Here is a 23,896-nt window from a genome sequence, read left to right as displayed (position 1 = left end):
ACATGAAGAGTTATTATCTCCGTTTTACAGAAGAGGAAACTGAGGCCCAGCTACATCAAGGAAAACACATAAACAAGAAAAGAAATAAATCCATCATGAAACAGGCCCTAACATTTCAAGATCCAGGGGATTCCTGCCTTTTGTGGCCTCTTCTCTGCCGTTCCCTCAGGGAGAGCTTGGTGGAAGTGACTCCGGGCACGGGAGTTTGGAGCCAGGAAAGCCCATGTGTCAACTCTCAGGGTCCCGAATGAAGATGAGATGGGCCAGCCCTTGCTGAAGAGGCCACCAGTAAAACCTGCCAAGATGTCACAGGGACATCCTGCGGTCAGTCCTAGGGAACTGAACTTCTTTTTTCTAAAATTGCAACGATATTTATTAAGATTTCTTAAAACTGCTTTTAATTCTCTTTAGTGTCATGATTCCATTTGGAAATTTTTCTTGTTTCCTAGATGTACCTGGTATGTTGTGATATGTTTACAAATGGGATAAGGAAAAAAAACTAAAATAATGGGAAAAAAGCACCTGTATAAAAAAAATGGCCTCGGTGAGGCAGGTAAGGAATTGCATCCAATATTCCTTATATGAAACACAATTTTGCATCTTTTTGACCGGTTGTGTACATGGATTTTAATTGATCCTGGCCGCAGCACTGTATTGACAGTCAGGTATCTTGCCCTAAGTTTATTATCCATATCAGTTTCATTAAGGGAGTGAATAACCAAGAGCCACGTCATATCAGCTCTGTAATATAGAAGAGCAAATGGTCTGTCAGTCTTGGGTAAGAACTGCACTGAAAGTATTTTTGAGGCCATAGGTAGTTATTTTTATGAAATTCTTACTGCAGTAACACCTTGCTAGCTAACAGCCACTGCTTTCTCCAGGGCTTCTTTCTAGAATCGCCACCTCAGGGCTCAGTGGCATTCTGGGAGACCAGGGCTGGAGCTATGCTGTCTTCAGAAAGCTCAGTTGTACCTGGTCTTTCAAGATATTCGAAAACCAAGAATGTGAGCACTTCAAAAAAAAACCCCACATCTCAACTTCAAAGATTTTAATAACCCGTCAGAAAGACAGTTTTGCCACTACAGGAGGAGGAGGCAGGAACTAGAAACCTCCTTCTTGTGTTGTAGTTTTGGACTTTGGTATTAAACGGAGATGGGCACTTGTAGTTTTCACAGTGGAGAAGGCAAAAGCAGGTGGGTTGTGACTCTGACATCTCTTCCACCTAAAGTTGTCAGCTTGGAAACACTGCTGCCTATTGATCCCAAGCCAGAGCAGTGGTTTCGGGGTTGTTCGAGGGGTTTTTGGGGGCTGCCAGGTTGACAACAATGGAAAGTGTAGAAATGTCAACCAAACAAAAGAAAAATCCCACCATGTTATTATTAATCTTTAAAAAGGAAAGCCTGTTCCCTGATACCAGTTGGAAAAACCTACAGCAGGGCAGTCAATCCCTTTGCTCCCTCCCCTCTGACCAAACTGGGGAACTAAAGCAATCAGACAAGTGTAAAATGGTTGAGAGGTGGGACAAAGCGTATCCAAAAGGTCAGATTTTCCCATATTCTTAGAAAAAAGTATCTTTGTAACTAGGGTAAAGTGCACAGTTATCAGATAAAGGCCAGTGAAGCAGCATGTACAATGGAATGACTAATAAATAAATTATTTATTATAAACTATTATTTATAAAAATAAACTATTATAATAAATAAACTATTTTTAAATAAACTATTATTTATGAAAATAAATAGTTTATTATTTGATGGTGATGATTCATACAACAAAGTGCCAATAAGTGACTCAATACTCAATCCCTATTTGGAAGATTTTTTGAAGCTTGCATGGAAATGAGAACAATCATTAACCTGAATAATTTTCTCATGTATATATAGAAAGTCGACGCATCTCCTGGCTTAAAAAATAAGTAAATAAATCAATCTATTTAAAAAAAATTTTTTTTCCTATTTTTTTCTTTGTTATCCCTATTCCAGAAATTTCTAGGGTCCATTAAAAGCTGTTCTTTGAACAATGAAGAGTTGGTAACTGCATCAGCTTTCTCTTCAGCATTACCTATGCTTTATTACTTTTATTAAGGAAATATAAAGTAACAGTAAAGAAAATTTGGAAGATAGAGCAAATCTCAACTACTTTCACTTTTTAAAATTCGCTTCTAATGCTAATGATACACATGCTCAGGTTTTGCATGATAGCTAGTTTAGTATCTGCCAAAGAATATACCCTGCTTTCTTCTACTGAACATTGCATAGTAAGCGTTTTACTTGCTTTTTGTAGGTTACATAGTACGTCATAAACTGCCTTGTTCCACAATTTAATTAATGCCCTAGTGTTTTCTTCCTTTATTTCTTCCTTCTTTTCTTCCTTCCAACTTCTTAACTTCCTACCCTCTTTTCTTCTTTCCTTTCTGCCCGTCACAAGTCCCACTGTTTCTTATTTATTTTGTCTTTTTTATGCCAAGTTTCTGGAAATACGATTGCTGTGTCAAGGCAAATGATGATTTTTATGGTTCTTTATATATGGTGCTAACTTGTTTTCCAAAATATTTGTAGCAATTCCCACTGCCAGCAGTGGTAGATGAGTGTACCAAATTCCATAAGCCTCCTCTGACAGTATGTTTAAGTTGTTCAAAAATCCTAATTGTTATTTTTATGTATCTTTTAAGTTTTTAACAAGGTTCATAATTTTAAGTCTTTTTGTTTGCTAATTATGCTTCCTCTTGTTCAAATCATTCATTTATCTACTGGGATTTTTTTTTTTTCTTACCAATTTGTATAAAGTCTTTCAATCGTAAAGAATGTGCTGTCTTTATCATATGTGCTCTATCCATCTTTTCACAGCCTTTTGTATGTCTGTTTACTTTGGTTGAGGAAGATGTTTTTATGGAGATGTAAAGATTTGCAAAGTCTCTTTAGCTAAATCTATAGACTTCTAGTTTTTAGATTCTGTCTTTTACTTCTAAGGTAATCAAAAGCAATCCAGCATTTAGATATTTGATAAATATTAAACTCTTTTTCTATACGTTAAAATATTTAGGTTTTTACTGTGTTACACAGTGTACAGTTCAGATATACATGGATTTTCTGCTCCAGTCATTAATCACTAACCACTATCCCTTTTCTTCCTGGTCATTTTATGAGGCTTGCCTTATGATATATTAAATTCTTATCACTGTGAAGTTATCCCAGCCCAGCTCTACACATGTATTTATTGTGGCTAATATAAGGCAGTACTGGCTCCCCTTCTTAGTCTTTTTCTTTTGTAGAATATTCTTTGATATTTTTACCTATTCCTTCTTTGAAAGAAAATTTAAAATCATATTATCGAATTTAAAAACATCTTGTTGGGATTTCTTTACACCTGAGAAATTCTTTCTTGTAATCCTTGAGATAAGGCGGCATGTCATGACTGGGGTATTTTAGCAACAGATGACCTGAACCAAACTGGGTTAGGTGAATTTTTACTCAGAACAACCTGAAGAAGACATGAACTAAGAGACCAATATAAAGTATACCTAAGGAGAGGCTTCCAGATCCATATTTGAGGGAAATGTAAAGAATCAGGGCCACAGGGAGTGAGTTAGCCTTGAAAAGTAGAAAGGGCACTGGGAAATCTAGAACCCAGGAGAGCAAGAATAAATCAGAAAACGGACTTAACATAACCATGGGGACCTAACCAAACTCTTGGTTTTTTCTTGGTACTTTTCTACAATTCCATTGAATTTCCCTTTGTGTTAGCAGTGTCATCCTGAGCCTGGCCATGCATTTTATAAACTAGAAAGAAGCTCTTATAATCTTGTGAAAACTGTCTCAATAAAATCTAAGCATCTGTCAGATTTCCATACTATTTGATGTGTTCTGCAGGAATCTTACATAAATTCTCAATGAATCCTTTGCAGTTGCCTTATTACAGATTTTTGAGTAAGCCGAGCGAACATTTACTTTGTGATGTTCTGCAATATTTTGTTTTGAAATGTGTACTCTTTTGAAATCAACTGTAAGTCATAATATTTGTCTTTATTTTCCAACTTCAAAATTGCCTTTTTTAAAATCAGAAAGACATGTGATACCCTCTTAGCTATAAACATTGTTTTCTAGGAAATAAAATACTTTCAGCAACAAATTTCACGTATGTTCTATTTCCTGAAATGTAGATCAAGATAACGAAAATAATATGCCAGATCAGTTCTCCAGAAATCAATCTTTACTCACACATTGTTATGAGTGCAAATACATTTTATTTATGAATGCTTTTTGACCTTTTCCAGAGCTTTTTCTTTCCATTAGAAACTCTTCATTTTAAATGACATCTCCATAAGTAAATATTATTTAAAGGAACAAGTATTATAAAGAACAGAATGTTGCATCCTTTATAATTCTGTATCCTTGTGTTAGACCTCAATACCGAAATTCTTCGAAGCTTCAAAGTTATCTGCAGAATTCTGGTGGAAAGTGCTTCACTCTTCTTAATCTTTGGGGAGTAGCTATGGCAAAAGATTATATTTTATCTATCATATTTCTTTTGGGGGAACTTCTCCTTTCCCCATCTCTAATCATGAGATCTATATAGCAGCAGCCATCATTTATGTAACTTCATATACTTGGCCACTGTGACTGTGCAAGAGGGAAGTCCCTGAATCAAATGAAGTTACATCAAATTCCAAGGCACTGACCGTAGCACTTGATCCTGAGAAAGCCACATGTAACAGACACTCTTGGTGTTTTGCACCCATCCCCTCTGGTACCTATTTTTATGTACCTGTGTCCTGGCTTTGATGTACTTTGTATCTAAGGGCTTGCATCTGTGACTCTCTTCTGAGGCCTGTCTTGGGCTACTGGAGATGCTTTGCTTTCACACATTTGCAAGCAAGTGCAGAGAGTCAGAAGCATCTGGAATGGGGTGACCTTTAGCCAATGACCAGCTGGTCAGTTGAAAAGTGCCACAAACTTGCCCTGTATCTGGACAAACTTTGAGCGCCGTTTGCATTCCAGAGCTCCCAGTAGGATCAGGCTGAAGCTGGAATTTTGCTTGAAATCACTCCCTTGTTTGGTTTCTTTCCCCTTGCCTGTCCCTGCTCCCTCGTTCCTTTTCTCCTGAGAGCACTTTCACTGTAAATGACTTGAACACATAGCCCCTTCACAGGCTCTGCTCCTAGCAAACCTGACCCAAGCCAGCATTGACTCCTGCACGGTCCATGAGTTTCTCTCCCTGAGATTTTCACTCCTGGAGTTGGGAGGTAGAAAGCTTGTCAGGATGAGTCTGAAGCTGACCCACAGAAAGCTGGGGAGACAACCCTGAAATGCTACAGTCCCCACCTCCAGCTGTCCTTGAGGCATCTCAGGACACCCCCAAGGTGTGGTTGAGATAGAAGCTGTGGTTCAGGTAGTTAATTCCATCCCTGTCAACAGACGTTGGGGAACTTTTTGAGACCTGGGAAACTTTATTTCCCTCTGACTGTGTTATCTTCTGCTTTATGAAAAGCCATCTTGGGAGTGGGGGGGAGGGTGAATGGGATGAAGGTAGCCAAAAGGTACAAACTTCCAGTTATAAGATAAATAAGTACTAGGGATGTAACATACAACATGCTAAATATAACATGCCATATGTTATAGTTGAAAATTATTAAGAGAGTAAATCCTAAGAGTTCTTATCATAAGGAAAAAATATTTTTTTCTTTTTCTTTTCTTTTGTATCTATATGAGACAATGGATATTCACTAAACTTATTGTGGTAACCATTTCATGATGTATGGAATTCAAATCACTATACTGTACACCTTAAACCTAGTGCTGTATTTCAATTATATCTCAATAAAACTGAAAGGATACAAAAGAAAAGCTGTCTTTATAAAATGTAACTTTATATTTAGCTATCCCTTGATTTTACAAAAGAAAGAAAGACAAAAGGAAAAAATAAGAAAGAGGAAAAGAAAGTAAGCCAGACCCTACACTTGATAATGGTATCTGTCAGCATCTTTCTGTTGAACGCATCATCTTCTCATTTTGACAAGCGCATGGCAAACGTTAACGCTGCCCTCACTTCTGTGCCTTAACTGAAACTTGGTTTTGCCTAATGACAGTTTTCCTTATGACCAGTTCTCAAGAATAGACTACTCATATTCCCTCTCCTCTTTAAACTTCACACCTTTAAACTGCAGTCATATGTTGCCGCATAACAAATTACCACAGGCTTAGCAACTTGAAGCAACACCTAATTATTAGCTCACAGTTATGTGGTGAGCAATTTCGGAAGGTCTGGCTGGGTTCTCTGCTTAGGGCCTCACAGGCTGAAGGTGCTGGCCGAACTCAGCTCTTATCTGGAGGTTCTGGGGAAGAGCCTGCTTCCAAGCACGTCCAGGCTGTTGGCAGAATTCTCTTCCCTGTGGTCCTCATTTCCTTGCTGGCTGTCAGGTGGAGGCAACTCTCAGCTTCTAGAGACTTCTCTCTGGTCCTGGCCCAAGGCCCCCTCTATCTTCAAAGCCAATGATGGGAGTGAATCCCCATGATGCTTTCTGACTTCCTCTTTTGCTACTTTCTGGAGAAAATTATCTGCTTTTATAGGGCTTACCTGTCTGGCTCAGGCCCACCAATGGAATCTCTGACTTGGGGCTGTAATTACATCTGCAATCCTTTCAGAGCAGCACCTAGATGAGTGTTTGACTGAATAACTAGGGCACAGGAATCTTGTGGGAGGGGTCATGTTTAGAATTTTGTCTACCATGGCTACCAACTTAGAAGCATTTTAGTACCCCTTGAGGGTCTTGGATTAATGTGGAAGCCTCCCCATTCCATAGCTGGGGTGAGTATTTTCTCCTAGGGTAACTTCAGCTTTTGGAATTATTTGCTGCTTACTGTTTGGATGTTGTCTGCTACTTCTTCATCATCTTATTTTTGTCTTCGTTGAGTTGGGTGGAGGGTTTAGAGATTCCTTTTACTTTCTTGTGAGGCTAAAAAATATTCTTTAGAAAGTATGTTTGTGGAAATTTGTATAGGATCTCGTTATGTTGTAATAGGAAGGCATTTTGGAGTATATAATCCCCTACAATGATGCATTCAATGCCCACCGATTCTTTAATTAAATGAGAGAGAGAGAGAGAGAGAGAGAGAGAGAGAGTGTGTGTGTGTGTGTGTGTGTGTGTGTGTCCTTACGAATGATACAGCATGGCTACTGAGCAATCAGAATGGACACCAGCCATGAATGCCCAGTACAACTAAAGAGCGGCCCTGCTAGCTCCAATATCAAAGAGGCACTTTATAAAGTGCTACGAGAGACACAAAGATGAACACAAAAAAGAAGATATGACAAACAAATCTTGGGAGGAAGAAGAGCTATGTGCCTAAAAGATAATGGAGAAAGTTTAAGCGTTAAAAGAGAGATAAAACGCTTTGTGTAAGAGGGGAGAAAGATTATTTCCAGCTAAGAAATCCAGAATATTCTATGGGAATACAGCCCCTGAGGTGAGACCGGTGGAAAACAGGCATCCCAGGCCTTTCAGTCTCATCTAGAGAAAAACCATTTTTCAAGATCCTGCTGGAGTGCCCTCTGTACCATGCATGTTAATGTGCTGGTAAACTACTAAAGATACTTTTGTGTCTAATGCAGGTATAACTCTGTTTTCTGCGTGAGGTCTAATTTTGATATTTAAAGATAAACCATAACATCAAGACATCAGTTTCTTGACATCAAGAGACTCAGAGACTAGCCATCAGGTTATCAATTGCTTTTTATTCTCTGTCCAAAGTAATATTATAAAAGATTCAGATATTATCGCCTTGGTGTTTTAAATTGAAGTATAGTTGACTTACAGTATTATCTTAGTTTTAGGTGTACAACAGAGTAATTTGATATTTTTATAGATTATACTCCATATAATGTTATGATAAAATAGTGGCTATATTCTCTGTGGTATACATTACATCCTTGTATCATATTTATTTTATACATAGTAGTTTGTATCTCTTAATCCCCTTCACCTATCCTACCCTTCCCCCTAGTCCTCTACCCCCTGGTAACTGCTAGTTTATTCTCTGTATTTTTGTGTCTGTTTCTGTTTTGTTATATTTGTTCATTTGTTTTATTTTTTTAGATTCTACATAGAAGTGAGAAAGATTTAGTATTTGTTTCTCTCTGTCTGACTTATTTTACTAAGCGTAATACCCTCCAGGTCCATCCACGTTGTCGCAAATGGCAAAATTTCATTCTTTCTTATGGTTGAGTAAAACGCCATTGTATATGTACACCACATCTTCTCTATCCATTCATCTGTTCATGGACAGTTTGGCTGCTTCCATATCTTGGCTGTTGCAAGTAATGTTGTTGTGAATATTGGGGTTCATGTATCTTCAAATCAGTGTTTTCATTTTCTTGGGATTTATGCCCAAGAGTGGAATTGTTGGATCATATGGTAGTTCTATTTTTAATTTTTTGAGGAACTTCCATACTGTTTTTTATAGTGACTTCACCAATTTACATTCCCACTAATAGTGCATGAGGGTTCTCTTTTCTCCACATTCTTGACAACACTTGTTTTCTTGTCTTTTTGACAATAGCCATTCTGACAGGTGTAATCACATTGGTTTTTCATAGCTCAGGCCTCTCACCTTTTTTTTTTTTTTTGCGATACGTGGGCCTCTCACTGTTGTGGCCTCTCCTGTTGCGGAGCACAGGCTCCGGACGCGCAGGCTCAGCGGCCATGGCTCACGGGCGCAGCCGCTCCGCGGCATGTGGGATCTTCCCGGACCGGGGCACGAACCCGTGTTCCCTGCATCGGCAGGCGGACTCTCAACCACTGTGCCACCAGGGAAGCCCGACCTCTCACCTTTTGACAGTCAGTCCTGAAACAGAGGATTTGGTCCACGACTGCACAATTGCTTTAAAGAGGATGTGCTGACACTTTCAGCAGCATCTTTCCCGGTAACAGTGATGAATGTGGTGATTGCTTTGATAGACTGCAAACATGGCTACAATTATTTGCCTCCCTTTGCAATGTGACTTCATAGCTCTTCCCATCAAGAGGTGGGGGGAGCCTATTTCTGCTCTCCTTGACTCTCAACTGACCTTGTGACTTGTTTTGACCAACAGAATGCAAAAGAGGTGACATCATGCCTGGTCTGCAGAGACTGTGCCTGCCGGCCTGCTCTTTTGGAACTCTCCGGAGCCACCAGGTAAACAAACCCAGAACCCCATACAGCCAAATCCAGAAGCAGAGCTGGATTTCAGGTACTTGAGGAAACACAGCTGAGATAAGCAGAAGTGTAGGTTCCCAAGAAAAAGTTAATGGCAGTTATTTTAAGACACTAAGTTTGGGGTTGCTTTGTTATACTATCACAGTTCCATTTCTTTTCTGAGGGAGGTTAAAAGGGCAAGTCCCACCCTATTCTTTAGTAGCAACATTAAATAGGGACCTGGGACAAAGATTTCTCACAGGAACTTTGCAAGTGTATTTCATTTGTTTCAATAATGAGCAAAATTTCTTTCTGTGATAGGTACACATAGATTTTGTGTAATTACTTAAGAACTACAGTTAAAAGTCACAATATTTTATTTCCATCTATTTTTTTCTCTCTGAGTGAAAAAGAACCATTAAATGTGTTATGAGTTCCAGGTGCTTCAGAAGAAAAAAGGTTAAGTTTAATTGAGAGTCTTCTGAACTTTTTTTTTTTTTTTTTGCGGTACGCGGGCCTCTCACTGTTGTGGCCTCTCCCGTTGCGGAGCACAGGCTCCGGACGCGCAGGCTCAGCGGCCATGGCTCACGGGCCCAGCCGCTCCGCGGCATGTGGGATCTTCCCGGACCGGGGCACGAACCCGTGTCCCCTGCATCGGCAGGCGGACTCTCAACCACTGCGCCACCAAGGAAGCCCCTGATCTTTTAAGCTTTCAAAATGCTCCAGCAATGCTATTAGATAGCGTTGGGCAAATTGGTGGGTGCAGTGTGGGGTGGGACGGTCTGAAACATCTGAATAACATAAAAGTCTTTTTAGTCTTTGTAATTCTAATAGTTGATTTCTTTTTCTAAGTAACATTTATAACTCTTTAACTGTAAGACGTGGGCATCATCCCTCACTCCTGCCCTCCCAGCCCATTTTATACGCAAGAATACCAAGGCTCAGAGAGATTGTCACTTGACTTAATGGTAGAGTCATGGCATTTTCCCATTACCAGCTGACACCAAAACCCATACTTTTTCTTTGTGTTAATAAATGATCAGTTGTTTGAAATTTGATAGTATGTTTCATTTAAGTTCCTTAAAGTGGTAATAACATTTCTTCTTGCATAACATCCATGTCTTTAATTTGGAAAATACTGAGAAGGGAAAAGATTAATTATAACAATATATCATTTAATTTAAGAAAAAACACCTCTACAGTCCTACTTGCAGGCTCAGCTTTCAAGTATTTATAGTCTACTACTAACCTCACTGCTAGCTTTGTGCTCATCTCCCCTCCTCCCCGGCAATATTTGATTTGTGAATATTTTAAACATCCAGAAAAGTTGACACAATTTTAAAGCAATCACGCATCCACCCACTGCCTTGATTCTATAATTAACATTTTATAATACTTGCTGTATCATATCACCTACTCATTTATCCTTTCCTATCCATCCACCAACCAATCTTTTTATATTCACCTTTAATCGGACAGCTCCATAGCCCAGGACAAAACACTGCTAAGAACATTGCTTTGTGGACAAAGGTTTGTCACCTCACCTTGGCACCAGGGTCTGCAGACAAAACCACTGATGATCTAAAGTCAACTTCAAAAGAGGGATGCCAATAAAAGCTCCAGCTGCAATCAGTTTCAAAATGACTTACATGGTCTGAATGGAGGCATTGCCTGCCTGTTAATGGGAAGGGTTGGCAAGAATGCAACTCCTGCCCACTGGCCTAGAGGATGTTCCTTTACTGCAGCTCTAATTCTGAGTCATATGTTGGCCCTTTTCTCTTCCTTTATTTCCTTTTGTCCTTCTTTTCTGTCTTTCTTTCTTCTTACCCTTGGGACTTTTTTCTCAATAGTGATATAAACAAAAATAAAGGACAGGGAAAGGAATCATGGAATCACAGGATATAGAAGGACAGGAGAACACCCTATGACTCTACCAAAGGGGCCAGGTGCCTGAGATTAGGGGTAAAGTTCACTGAACACAAAAAGCTAAACAACATGTACAATGATGGAGAGAAGAGGCAAGGCAAATCCAGAAGAGTGACACAGCTAGATGTTAAGGAAAAGTGGTCAATATGTGCTACCAGGGGTCTGGAGGAAGGGCCCTGGAAATATTGCATCCACTACTGTTTTAAAACCATAATGCCCACATAGCCTGATAACTGATTTTTTGTCCCTGGAACATGCTACTGCATGCTTTATTCCATTCACTAAACACAAGTATTGAACCAAAGAGAACCAGTCTTACAAATGGATTTGAAATTTATGGCTTTGGGAGCCCCAGAAATTCCAGTGTATGCCGAGAGTTTTTGTAAATCACGTGGGAAGTTCTGTGGCTGCGTGCCCTGGCTGCTGGGAATTTCTCCAGTAAGTGAAGCCTGTTGAGTCCTCCCGCTACTAAAACCACAACCATCCTGTTCAGGGATACGCAGTTAAACAAAACGTCACTGCTTACCAGGAGAGCACTCAGAGGGGAGCATTTAGAGGAATAGAAAGAGGGAATTCTGGAGGAACTTAGACAACTGTATTGCAGTATGAAGGGTAAAGAAAAAATCTACTTGACCTAAGTCTATTATTGATGTAGTACATTACTTATGGGTTTCCCTATGCACAAGATTACTTGGAACTTTGCTTGAAAAATGAGAGTTTCTGATAACAGTTTGCAAAAAATAATTTAAAAATTAAGCCCAGGACAAAACCAATCGTGTCATTTTATGGTTATGGAGATAACATGAGGCTATATCTGTTGTGAGAGAAATGGACCAGGACTTGGAGAGAGCACTCATGGTGGGAAGGGCTATAGAACCAGAGTGGCTGGGAGAGAACAGCAACTGACCCATGGGAATGGAAGATTATTTGGGGCAATTGGGCCATCACAACTGCCTTGATATCCCAGACAACCATCTAGCTCTCTGCATTCCTGAGTCTGAGTATGTCTTTGGTCTTTATAGTCTTAAGCAGCTCAAATAACTGAAAATGATGACTTTCTCTCATATAAGGTGTGCCAGCATTCCAGAAGCTCTATGTGTGTGAGAGAAGCAGAGAAATGAGCCATCTCATCTTTACTCACACCTCCATGTGTTTCCTCCTAGGAAGTATTAGGATCTCAGCTATATTAGAAACAATATAATTTTATAGTTGATTAAATAAACCTATGTTTGTAGTCAGTGGTTGCTATGGACTCAACCACTGACTAACAAAATATTGAGTGTCCACTCAAAATTTATATAAAATTCATATGTTGAAGCCCTAAGCCCTGATGTGACTGTATTTGAAGGTAGGGTTTTTAGGAGGTAATTAAGGTTAAATGGGGTCATACAGTGGGGTCCTAATCTGATGGAATTGGTGGCCTTTTAAGAAGAGGAAGAGAAAGAGAGATCTCTTGCTTTCTCCACATGTACATACTGAGGAAAGACCATAGAAGGATCCAGTGAGAAGGTGGCCATCTACAAACTGGGAAGAGAAGCTTTACCAGAACCTGACCATGCTGGCACCCTGATCTCAGATTTTCAGCCTCCAGACTGTGACAAAATACATTTAAACCATACAGTCTGTGGTATTTTGTTATGGCAGCTTGAGCTGACTAACGCAGTGGTAACAAGACCAAAATAGGAACCTAGATCTGACTCCTGATCAAATACATTTTTGCTCTTTTTTAAATATATCAACTGCTCTCATTCATTCTTGTTCTCTCTTTCTCTTTTCTCTCTTTCTCTGACTTTCTCTCTCTCCCTCTCCATCCATTTTCCCAAGTAAGTGTTGTGTTCTTGGATTCTAGCTGACCTAGTGATGACAGAGCTTGGCAACATGTAATTTAAAAGGGGCTTTTCAGAGGTCTAGGAACCATTAGGCAGGGGATTTCTATGTGCTGCTACAGTATTCCATGTTTCCCTTTTGTAGTATTCATATTCACCCTTAAAGTTTTGTATTTTTCCCTAGAGCATAAGCTCCATGCGGACAGAGGCTTTTTGTCTTGTTCATTGCTGTATCTCCAGCACCTAGCACAGAGAAAATCACCAGCTGTACCTTCTGTCACAATTCTCCCATTTTTCGTTCAACAGCATTCATGAAAGACTTACTTTGAGCTAGGCACTGTGCCCATGGAAGATAGTAATGGTATAGTGGTTCTCAAAGTGTGGATCCTGAACCAAAAGCATCAACATTGCCTGGGACCCTGTTAGAAATACAAATTCTTGGGCTTGGCCCCAGACCTACAGAATCTAGAACTCTGAGGATAAGGCCCAGCATCTGTGTTTTCACAAGCCCTCCAGGTGATTTAACTCAGATTTCGGTTTGCAGTAGTGATGACCTCAGTCTTTCATTACAATTGCCCTCATTCTTCTATCTAGGTGGACAGAGTCCTTAACACACATCACCTGGGTATTGCCAAAAGCTCAGCTCAGAACTGCTCTAGCGGATTGCACATTGGAATCACCTGGGGTGTTTTCTAAAAATACCAAATGTGGGGTTCCTTTCCTGGAGGTTCTGCTTCAATCAGTTCTGGCTGTGGCCTGGGCATTAATGTTTTAAATGCTCTCCAGGTGATTCTAATATGTAGCCAAGACTGAGAATGACTGAGATAGTTGGAAGGCTACAAAAGGAAAGGGGAATTGAAACTGAGCATACTGAAGGAGGCTGAAGTATTAGATTGAGTCACATGAAGTTACCATAGTTATAGATCAAACTCTGTCGAATGTCGGCAGTTATATATGATTTAACATATAAGATGCTCTCAACTCCCAAACAAAAACGGTCACGGCATATAGCCAACAAAAGGGCCCAGAAATGAAGAAATTATATAAACTCAATCTGTTTAACTGAAGCAAAATCCATTATCTTCACCACTAATAATGAAACTGCTGGGAATTCCCTGGCGGCCCAGTGGTTAGGACTGGGTGCTTTCACTGCCAGGGTCCTGGTTCGATCCCTGGTCTGGGGAACTAAAATTCCGTAAGCTGTGTGGCACAGCCCAAAAAAAGAGCTGCTATTGTGATTTTTGGTTACTTTTCCTCAAGGGCTGGGGTCACAAACTTTTCTGCAAAGGGCCTGATAATAAATATTTTAGGATATGCAGGCCACATGGTGTCTCTTGCCACTACTAAACTCTGCCATTGTAGTAGGAAACCAGCCAGAAACAATATACAAATGAAAGGGCATGGCTGTATTCCAATAAAACTGTATTTACTAAAACAGGCAGATTTGACCAGGAACCATAATTTGCCAACCCCTGTTCTACATTATGAATTTTCCATAAGAGTGCTAGATATGAGTTGCCTAAGACTTTTTCATGATGAAACAGCTGCCAGTTGACTTAAGTAAAGTTATACAAATCAGCCATAAGACACAAAGAGAGCTTCCATATGTCAGGTAGCTTTCAAGTGATATGCTGTAGTATTGTTGAGTTCCTTGGAATAGAAGGACTCCCATGTAAGCAGCAATTGTGAGCCTTGGGGACAGAGATGGGAGGAGTCCCAAAGTGTGGAAACTCCTTTTCCCTTCTTACACAATTAATGTTGAGCAGATATTATTGTATTAGGCTGCTAGGGCTACCATAACAAAGTACCACAGACTGATTGTATTAAACAACAGAAATTTATTTTCTCACAATTCTGGAGGCTGGAAGTCTGAGATCCAGATGTTGGCAGGGTTGGTTCCTTCTAAGACCTTGATTTGTAGATGGCCATCTTCTGCCTGTGTCTTCACATGATCTGTGTGTGTGTGTCTGTGTCCTAATCTCTTCTTCTTGTAGGGACACCTGTCATATTGGCTTAGGATCTACAGGTATGACCTCATTTAACATTAATTACCCCTTTAAAGGTCTTATTTCCAAATACAGACACATTCTGAGGTACTAGGAGTTAGGACTTCAACACACACATGGGGGTGGGAGCATAAATTCAGCCCATAACAGTTATTAAATGCATTACCTTCATAAACAATGCACACATCAAATAAGTCCTCTAAAATCACTGTAGTTTCCCTTTGCAACATCTTAATGAATGAGCTCTCCTACTCAGAGATGGTTAGAGCTGGAAGGAGTCTATAGCTTAGCTCATTCAAAGCTCATTTTGTAGCTGAGCAAACAGACCCAGAGAGATGAAGTGGTTGACCACAGTCATACCGATAGGGCAAGGATAAGATGTTGCAGGGATATCCATGTTCTTTTATGGAGTTTCTAAGTATTTATTGAGCACCTACCACATGTTGGGAATTGGGTTAGATGCTAGAGATAAAAGGGGATTCCTGCCCTGGAGTGGTTTGGACATGGACCAACCCATGGGCCATAGTTAAGCATGTGGTGCTGATGTGCATGGGAAAAGTGTAAAAAGTTTGTAGGGATGCTGAATACCTGTTGTTTCATCACTAATAAAAGGGTGAGGAGGATAGTGTTCACAATGTGGAGTAGAAGGATGTGCTCTCACTCCCTCTTACAAGAACACCAGAATCACAACTAACTGCTGAACAATCATCAACAGGAAAACACTGGAACTCACCAAAAAAGATACCCCACATCCAAAGACAAAGGAGACGCCACAATGAGACGGCAGAAGGGGCGCAATCACAATAAAATCAAATCCCATAACTGCTGGGTCGGTGACTCACAAATTGGAGAACACTTATACCACAGAAGTCCACCCACTGGAGTGAAAGTTCTGAGCCTCACGTCACACTTCCCAATCTGGGGGTCTGGCAACGGGAGGAGGAATTCCTAGAGAATCAGGCTTTGAAGCCTAGTGGGATTTGATTGCAGGACTTCGACAGGACTGGGGGAAACAGAGACTCCACTCTTGGAGGGCACACACAAAGTAGTGTGCTCATCCGGACCCAGGGAAAGGAGCAGTGACCCCATAGGAGACTGAACCAGACCTACCTGTTAGTGTTGGAGGGTCTCCTGCAGAGGCGGGGGGTGGCTGTGTGTCACCGTGAGGACAAGGACACTGGAAGAAGAAGTTCTGGGAAGCACTCTTTGGCGTGAGCCCTCCCAGAGTCTGCCATTAGCCCCACCAAAGAGCCCGGGTAGACTCCAGTGTTGGGCCACCTCAGGACAAACAATCAACAGGAAGGGAACCCAGCCCCACCCATCAGCAGACAAGTGGATTAAAGTTTTACTGAGCTCTGCCCACCAAAACAACAGCCAGCTCTACCCACCACCAGTCCCTCCCATCAGGAAATTTGCACAAGCCTCTTAGATAGCCTCATCTACCAGAGGGCAGACAGCAGAAGCAAGAACTAGAATCCTGCAGCCTGTGGAACAAAAACCACATTCACAGAAAGATAGACAAGATGAAAAGGCAGAGGGCTATGTACCAGATGAAGGAACAAGATAAAACCCTGGAAAAACAACTAAATGAAGTGGAGATAGGCAACCTTCCAGGAAAAGAATTCAGAATAATGATAGTGAAGATGATCCAGGACCTCGGAAAAAGAATGGAGGCAAAGATCGAGAAGATGCAAGAAATGTTTAACAAAGACCTAGAAGAATTAAAAAACAAACAAACAGAGATGAAAAACACAATAACAAATGAAAACTACACTAGAAGGAATCAATAGCAGAATAACTGAGGCAGAAGAACGGATAAGTGACCTGGAAGACAGAATGGTGGAATTCACTGCTGCAGAACAGAATAAAGAAAAAAGAACGGAAAGAAATGAAGACAGCCTAAGAGACCTCTGGGACAACATTAAACACAACAACATTCGCATTATAGGGGTCCCAGAAGGAGAAGAGAGAGAGAAAGGACCAGAGAAAATATTTGAAGAGACTACAGTGGAAAACTTCCCTAACATGGGAAAGGAAATAGCCACCCAAGTCCAGGAAGTGCAGAGAGTCCCATACAGGATAAACACGCCGAGGAGAAACACGCCGAGACACATAGTAATCAAATAGGCAAAAAATTAAAGACAGAGAAAAATTATTGAAAGCAGCAAGGGAAAAATGGCAAATAACATACAAGGGAACTCCCATAAGGTTCACAGCTGATTTCTCAGCAGAAACTCTACAAGCCAGAAGGGAGTGGCATGTATACTTAAAGTGATGAAAGGGAAGAACCTACAACCAAGATTACTCTACCCAGCAAGGATCTCATTCAGATCCGATGGAGAAATCAAAAGCTTTACAGACAAGCAAAAGCTAAGAGAATTCAGCACTACCAAACCAGCTCTACAACAAATGCTAAGGAACTTCTCTAAGTGGGAAACACAAGAGAAGAAAAGGACCTACCAAAACAAACCCAAAACAATTAAGAAAATGGTAATAGGAACATACATAGTGATGACTACCTTAAATGAGAATAGATTAAATGCTCCAACCAAAAGACACAGGCTTGCTGAATGGATACAGAAATAAGACCCATATGTATGCTGTCTACAAGAGACCACTTCAGACCTTGGGACACATTCAAACTGAAAGTGAGGGGATGGAAAAATATATTCCATGCAAATGGAAATCAAAAGAAAGCTGGAGTAGCAACACTCATATCAGGTAAAATAGACTTTAAAATAAAGAATGTTACAAGAGAAAAGGGAGGACACTACCTAATGATCAAGGGATCAATCCAAGAAGAAGATATAACAATTATAAATATATATGCACCCACCATAGGAGCACCTCAATACATAAGGCAACTGCTAAGCGCCCTAAAAGAGGAAATCGACGGTAACACAATAATAGTGGGGGACTTTAACACCTGACTTACACCAATGGACAGATCATCCAAACAGAAAATTAATAAGGAAACACAAGCTTTAAATGACACAATAGACCAGATAGATTTAATTGATATTTATAGGACATTCCATCCAAAAACCACAGATTACACTTTCTTCTCAAGTGCACATGAAACATTCTCCAGTATAGATGACATCTTGGGTCACAAATCAAGCCTTTAAGAAATTTAAGAAAACTGAAGTCATGTCAAGCATCTTTTGTGACCACAACACTATGAGATTAGAAATCAATTACAGGGAAAAAAACGTAAAAAGCACAAACACATGGAAGCTAAACAATACGTTACTAAATAACCAAGAGATCACTGAAGAAGTCAAAGAGGAAATCAAGAAATACCTAGAGACAAATGACAGTGAAAACACGATGATCCAAAACCTGTGGGATGCAGCAAAAGCAGTTCTAAGAGGGAAGTTTATAGCTATACAGCCTACCTCAAGAAAAATCTCAAATAAACAATCTAACATTACACCTAAAGGAACTAGAGAAAGAAGAACAAGGAAAACCCAAAGTTAGCAGAAGGAAAGAAATCATAAAAATCAGAGCAGACATAAATGAAATAGAAACAAAGAAAACAATAGCAAAGATCAATAAAACTAAAAGCTGGTTCTTTGAGAAGATAAACAAAACTGATAAACCACTAGCCAGACTCATCAAGAAAAAGAGGGAGAGGACTCAAATCAATAAAATTAGATGGACTTCGCTGGTGGCGCAGTGGTTAAGAATCAGCCCGCCAATGCAGGGGACACAGGTTCGAGCTCTGGTCTGGGAAGATCCCACATGCTGCAGAGCCACTAAGCCCGTGCACCACAACTACTGAGCCTGTGCTCTAGAGCCCATGAGCCACAAATACTGGGCCCTCGTGCCACAACTACTGAAGCCCGTGCGCCTAGAGCCCATGCTTCACAACAAGAGAAGCCACAACAATGAGAAGCCTGCGTACCACAACGAAGAGTAGCCCCCGCTCACCACAACTAGAGAAAGCCCGCATGCAGCAATGAAGACCCAACTCAGCCAAAAAAATAATAATAATAATAAAATAAAATTAATTTTAAAAAATAAAATAAATAAATTAGAAATGAAAAAGGATAAGTTACAACAGAGATGGCAGAAATACAAAGCATCCTAAGAGAGTACTACAAGCAACTCTATGCCAATAAAATGGACAACCTGGAAGAAATGGACAGATTCTTAGAAAGGTATAACCTTCCAAGACTGAACCAGGAAGAAATAGGAAATATGAACAAACCAATCACATGTAATGAAATTGAAACTATGATTAAAAATCTTCCAACAAACAGAAGTCCAGGACCAGATGGCTTCACAGGTGAATTCTATCAAACATTTAGAGAAGAGCTAACACCCATCCTTCTCAAATTCTTCCAAAGAATTGCAGAGGAAGGAACACTCCCAAACTCATTCTATGAGACCACCATCACCCTGATACCAAAACCAGACAAAGATACTACAAAAAAAGACAATTACAGACCAATATCACTGATGAATATAGATGCAAAAATCCTCAACAAAATACTAGCAAACAGAATTCAACAACACATTAAAAGGATCATACAACATGATCAAGATGGATTTATCCCAGGCATGCAAGGATTATTCAATATATGCAAATCAATCAACGTGATACACCATATTAACAAATGAAAAAGAAAAACCATATGATCATCTCAATAGATGCAGAAAAAGCTTCTGACAAAATTCAACACCCGTTTATGATAAAAACTCCCCAGAAAGTGGGCATAGAGGGAACCTATCTCAACATAATAAAGGCCATATACAACAAACCCACAGCAAACATCATTTTCAGTGGTGAAAAATTGAAAGCATTTCCTCTAAGATCAGGAACAAGAAAAGGATGTCCCCTCTCTCCACTACTTTTCAACATAGTTTTGGAAGTCCTAGCCATGGTAATCAGAGAAGAAAAAGAAATGAAAGGAATACAAAATGGAAAAGAAGAAGTAAAACTGTCATTGTTTGCAGGTGACATGATACTATACATAGAGAATCCTAAAGATGCCACCAGAAAACTACTAGAGCTAATCAATGAATTTGGTAAAGTTGCAGGATACAAAATTAATGCACAGAAATCTCTTGCATTCCTATACATTAATGATGAAAAATCTGGAAGAGAAATTAAGGAAACACTCCCATTTACCATTGCAACAAAAAGAATAAAACCTAGGAATAAACCTACCTAGGGAGACAAAAGACCTGTATGCAGAAAACTATAAGACACTGTTGAAAGAAATTAAAGACAATACCAAGAGATGGAGAGATATTCCATGTTCTTGGACTGGAAGAATCGATATTGTGAAAATGACTATACTACCCAAAGCAATCTACAGATTCAGTGCAATCCCTATCAAATTACCAATGGCATTTTTTACAGAACTAGAACAAAAAATCTTAAAATCTGTATGGAGACACAAAAGACCCCGAATAGCCAAAGCATCTTGAGGGAAATAAAACGGAGCTGGAGGAATCAGACTTCCTGACTTCATACTATACTACAAAGCTACAATAATCAAGACAATATGGTACTGGCACAAAAAGAGAAATATAGATCCATGGAACAAGGTAGAAAGCCCAGAGATAAACCCACGCACCTATGGTCAACTAATCTATGACAAAGGAGGCAAAGATATACAATGGAGAAAAGACGGCCTCTTCAGTAAGTGGTGCTGGGAAGACTGGACAGCTACATGTAAAAGAATGAAATTAGAACACTCCCTAACACCATACACAAAAATAAACCCAAAATGGATTAAAGACCTAAATGTAAGACCAGACACTACAAAACTTTTAGAGGAAAATACAGGAATAACACTCTTTGACATAAGTCACAGCAAGATCTTTTTTGACCCACCTCCTAGAGTAATGGAAATAAAACCAAAAGGAAACATATGGGGCCTAATGAAACTTAAAAGCTTTTACACAGCAAGGGAAAGTATAAACAAGAACATGATGGAGTACAGGCGATGAAAGTTCATGTGGCATGGGCTGCGGGAGGACACAACAAGAGGAAGTGGTGACCAAACCCTCAGAATGGGAGAAAATATTTCCAAACGAATCAACAAAGGATTTATCTCCAAAATATATGAACAGCTCATGCAGCTCAATATTAAAAAAACAAACAACTCAATCAAAAAACGGAGAGAAGACCTAAATTGACATTTCTCCAAAGAAGATATACAGATGGCCAAGAGGCACATAAAAAGCTGCTGAACATCACTAATTATTAGAGAAATGCAAATCAAAACTACAGTGACGTATCACCTCACACCAGTTAGAATGGGCATCATCAGAAAATCTACAAACAGCAAATGCTGGAGAGGGTGTGGAGAAAAGGGAACCCTCTTGCACTGTTGGTGGGAATGTAAATTGATACAGCCACTATGGAGAACAGTATAGAGGTTCCTTAAAAAACTAAAAATAGAATTACCATATGACCCAGCAATCCCACTACTGGGCATATACCCAGAGAAAACCATAATTCAAAAAGACACACGCACCCCAATGTTCATTGCAGCACTATTTACAATAGCCAGATCATGGAAGCAACCTAAATGCCCATCGACAGACGAATGGATAAAGAAGATGTGGTACATATATGCAATGGAATATTACTCAGCCATAAAAAGGAATGAAATTGGCTTTTTTGTAGAGACGTGGATTAATCTAGAGACTGTCATACAGAGTGAAGTAAGTCAGAAAGAGGAAAACAAATATCGTATATTAATGCATATATGTGGAACCTAGGAAAATCGTACAGATGAACCGGTTTGCAGGACAGAAATAGAGACACAGATGTAGAGAACAAATGTATGGACACCAAGGGGGGAAAGCAGCGGGGTGGTGGTGGTGGTGGTGTGATAAATTGGGAGATTGGGATTCACATGTATACACTGATGTGTATAAAATGGATGACTAATAAGAACCTGCTGTATAAAAAAAAAGTAAAATTAAATTTTTTTAAAAAAAGAAAAAAGCTGAGGAGTTCTTTCTGAAATTCCTGCTTTCCAAGAATCCTATGCTCTTCCTTTATTTTATGGTATCATCAATTTTATGGCTGTACAGATTTAATAGCAATTTTCAAAGAAAAAAAAATCAGACCATTTTAAAGACATATCCTGATGTAAAATGTTAAAACATGAAAAAGGACATTTTAGGTTTAGAGAAATATGGTTATGGTTATGAAGATTTAGAGAAAGATGTGAAATAGACCATTTTCTTAGTACTTTGGGGGTATCCAAGACCATATTGTTCTGCCAGTTATTTGAAATTTATGTATATCAAATTATGTATAGTTTTGAACTCTGCCTTGCATGAGAAGTGCTCAATAAATATTCAACAAATATTACATTTGTTGGATAAGTGACTTAGATTCTTGGCAAATATCTCTTACCTGTTGTTTTCTGTTCTCTGACTTGTATATTTATGCCCCTTATTTGTCTCCTCATTGTCATTTGGTGGAGTTTCCTGATGGAGTGTCATTAATTCATGTCTTCAATACACTATGTTCAACCAGAATGCATGTTTCTAATGTCTTTTCATTATGGAAGATTTGAAATAGGGGAGAGAAATGGATTTGGGATGATCTGAGTAAAGCCAAGTGGCTATGACCTTATGCAATAACCATCTTTCCAGTGTGCTTCAGGCTGGTCATTGTTCACTGCTTGCACTGACTCAGAAATTGACCAAGGAAGGGAAGGTGAAAGAGTCTTCCCATCATTAGGTAATTGGGACCAATAAAAAATAGGTGGATGAATTTACATTCTTTAGGTGAATAAAAGAAAATCGTAGCTCCGTCCTTAACATCTGCTCCCAAACACAGGCTAAGGGTGATTTATTAATTTTCAAATTCAGTTCAGAGGATGTTTTCCTTCAGGAAAACCTAACAATCTTAAGTACTCCAGTGTCTTTGGGTTACTAAAGCTTTCTTTGAATTTCATTTGTCTTTGATCTGAGGACCTCTGTGTGCTTTGTAACTATATACAGGATTAAATACTTCCTCCATTTAAATAGAAATCCCAAAGCACAGAGGTGTAAAGTGACTTGAACAAGGATTTTCAGTAAGTTGATTAGAGACTGGTTTAGAACCAGGGGCTTCTGGATTAAAATAGTGTTGTTGTTTTGTTGTGTTAATATGCTAAACTTCTTGAGCTTAAAATCCATTTTGATAGATCATGTGCAATAGAATCATACTATTAAAGAGATTCAGATACACGGTGTATAAAATTATGCTTCCCCACATCTTGTAAAAATCAAACAAAAGGTGGATCTGAAGGCCAAGGTTAGCGTTAATTAACAATATCTGTCACATAGTAATTCTCTGGATTTAAGAAACTCTTGTTATAGTTATGGGCTTAATATTTTTCAAATATTCTATAGACGCGTGGGCATTTTAATGAAGAATTATGGGCTCCACTGGAATTGAACGCTATGGGGAGGGTTAGAATGAAAGCACAGGGTTGGGGGACTAGAAGGCTTTTCCTAAGGCCTTAGTGTGATCCCCTAAGACCACCTGCCTTGGAATCACCTGGAAGCTTGTTGAAATATTTCTAGGTCTACACCTGACTCATGAATCAGATCCCTGTGGGCGAGGTCAAGAATCTTCATTTTAAGTAAGTTCTCAGTGTGTTTCTGATGCCCCCAAAGTCTGAAAACCACTGGAATATAAGAATATGTTCTAGATTAAGGAGTATAATAAAAGAAATGTTAAAGTAAGCTGAAGATACCCTCGAGAGCAATACTGGCAGGATTCCTTAACAGGCAAAACACCAGGCAAATCAAGGACTATGCCATATTTTAAAAAGTCAGTTGAAGATCTGGTGTTTGAAAACAACCAGGAGGATTTTAGATAAATTATTGGTTGAAAATATTCTGCTCTTAAAGGGGAAAAGTGTTTTATGCAAACGATTCTTCCAAACAATTCTTCCTTAACTAATTACTTTATATAAGATAAACTATGAAAACAGCCTTGATA

The sequence above is a fragment of the Grampus griseus genome (genome assembly GCF_964374135.1).
Source record: "Grampus griseus genome assembly, chromosome: 13".
NCBI lineage: Eukaryota > Metazoa > Chordata > Mammalia > Artiodactyla > Delphinidae > Grampus > Grampus griseus.
Note: the sequence above shows the minus strand (reverse complement) of the source record.